Genomic DNA, 2,407 nt, shown 5'->3' on the forward strand with positions numbered 1-2,407 from the left:
CATACATATAAGATTTGAATTTTCGACCCCTAACAACAACAAAAAAATAATAATATCTATTCTAATAAATCAATAAACTTATTCTTGTATTGTCATACTATTAGAAGTTCTTATTAATAGTGTATGTTATATATTATAGCATTTGTCAACCTCTTAATTATCAATTTAAAATTTTTCATTTTAATTACATTAAATTATTAATTGATTCTTCATTTTAAATTTTAAAATTCTAAATTTTTTCACTCTAATTGTATTATACTAATAACATTAGATTAAAATATAAAATTAAATTAATACATATTAAAAGGTGATATAACTTCACATATTTATTTACATCAATGATTATAATTTTATATAACTAAAAAAATATCTCGTAAGTAATAACTTATTTAAAATAATTAATAAATAATTTTGATTTTTTAATATGAAAGTTTAATTAATTTTATAAGCATGGTTCTCATAGATTATAAACTAATAATAATAATAATAATAATAATAATAATAATAATAATAACTAGAAAGGTGACCCCCGCGTTGCGGGGGTCGGAAGGTGTCACTTTTATTTGGAAGTATAGTACATTGTTCTAATTGGTAGCTACAGTAAAGTATGTTGCCTGAGTCAATTTTATTTTACTTTGTTGATTTTCTACCACTCTTTGCATCTTCAATATAATTCCGGTCATACTGATAATCAACGTCGATTGTATCCATCTGCAAACAACATAGAACCATCAATATAACATATTTCATACGAACAACAATAAAAATTTGCAAATTTTATCAGATAATGTCATTTTCACATCAATTTGTTCTCAAATGTTTTACTCCTCTTCCTGGAAATGAAATCGAACCTACATAATCTCCTACAGAGTACTGGCTATTGTTTCGCTTCCTCTAGTCTCTTGACAGATTCCACACACCTGACCAAATGGTTGATACCACTCTAAATCTTCATCTGAAGTAAGCTTTGTTATCTGGGTTTACTGAAAGGTAATTTGCTATTAGCGAACAAAATTTACAACTATAGAACAATAATAAATAAAAAGCGCAAAAGAATATTCCAAAAAAAACTTACAAACAGAAGATTGAAGTGTTGAAATCTTCATTAAACCTGCATCGAAACGAAACAAACAAAAAATCTGTGAAATATGAAATCAACAACAACTATAAGTATACTTGACTGGGTGAAGTTGAATCCATAACGATAGAGTGTGTGTAGAAAGAAGTAAAAGTAATGCAATTGAAAAGCATCAGCTACAAAACCTGTAGTAAATCAAACTTGTAGAGTTCATAGTATGATTCACATAATCGAGATGTAAGTTATCATGATTACAAATCTAGGGATTAGAGGGATTGAGACACTAATGGTGATCGAACTAACCTCTAAAACTCTGTCAGCCATTGGTCTTGAACAACCTGATATCAAAATGAACCCCTACCATATGTCCGGGTGTTTGCCTAATGAAGAAAAAACATAATTGGGTTATTCTACAAAAGTGCCAATGTATTTACCATGTTGAAGTTTTAAAGGCAACTACTGATGCAATACTATGAAGAACGAATAGCTTTAGGAACAGCAAGAGAGTACCTTTAATGTGAAACGGAAACAGGAGTCAGCAGAGTTCGTGGTAGAAGTCCATCGTTCATGGCGGTTATGTTGCCATTCTTCAATTCCGGCTATCTATGCCTGGTATACAGGATGGGATAAGCAAATGGGAAACCGACCGTTCAATAACATGGGAGCATCGCGATCTATTTCCATCTTCCTTCGACACATGCTAGTAAGCGGCGGTGGAAACTGCTATGTGCATGTACGTAAACAAAGAGAGGGGATGATTCGGTGCGAGGGTTGATGGCGGTGCACAAAAATGAGTTCACAGTCGATGTCGATACCAGAGACAATTTCTCTTCTCGCATCGGATTTGAAATAATCCGATGAAAAAGTTGGTGACACCACCGCCACTGTCGTTTGCTGATTGCTTAAGGAAGCGGTAGGTTATAGTGTGGTGAATGGTAAAAGAAGTCGCAAGTTTTCGGAATGGTGTCGGTAACTCTAAAACTTCTAGCGGTGGAAGAAAGAAGCTTCTCTAATAAGGTGATGGAAGCAGTAACTTGTAACAGAGAAGAGGAAATTATCATAACTAAAAATGGCGGTGGGGGATTTAGATCCTGAAGTGGTATACATGGTGGCAACATCTGAGCAGAACATGTGGCTTCTCTTAGCAGCTGATTGGAAGAGAAGGGCAGTGATAATCGATCCTGGTTTAATTTCAAGCCACGTAAAAAGCTATTTATAAAACAGTTAATTATTAAACATATACAGTAAATTCCCATTGACCAGGGATGTATTATGAAAAGGCAATAAAAGAAAGGTGAACATATACAAACTGGTAAAGACGTGGACCAT

Source organism: Lactuca sativa, chromosome 6 (genome assembly GCF_002870075.4).
Source record: "Lactuca sativa cultivar Salinas chromosome 6, Lsat_Salinas_v11, whole genome shotgun sequence".
NCBI classification, from domain to species: Eukaryota; Viridiplantae; Streptophyta; class Magnoliopsida; order Asterales; family Asteraceae; genus Lactuca; species Lactuca sativa.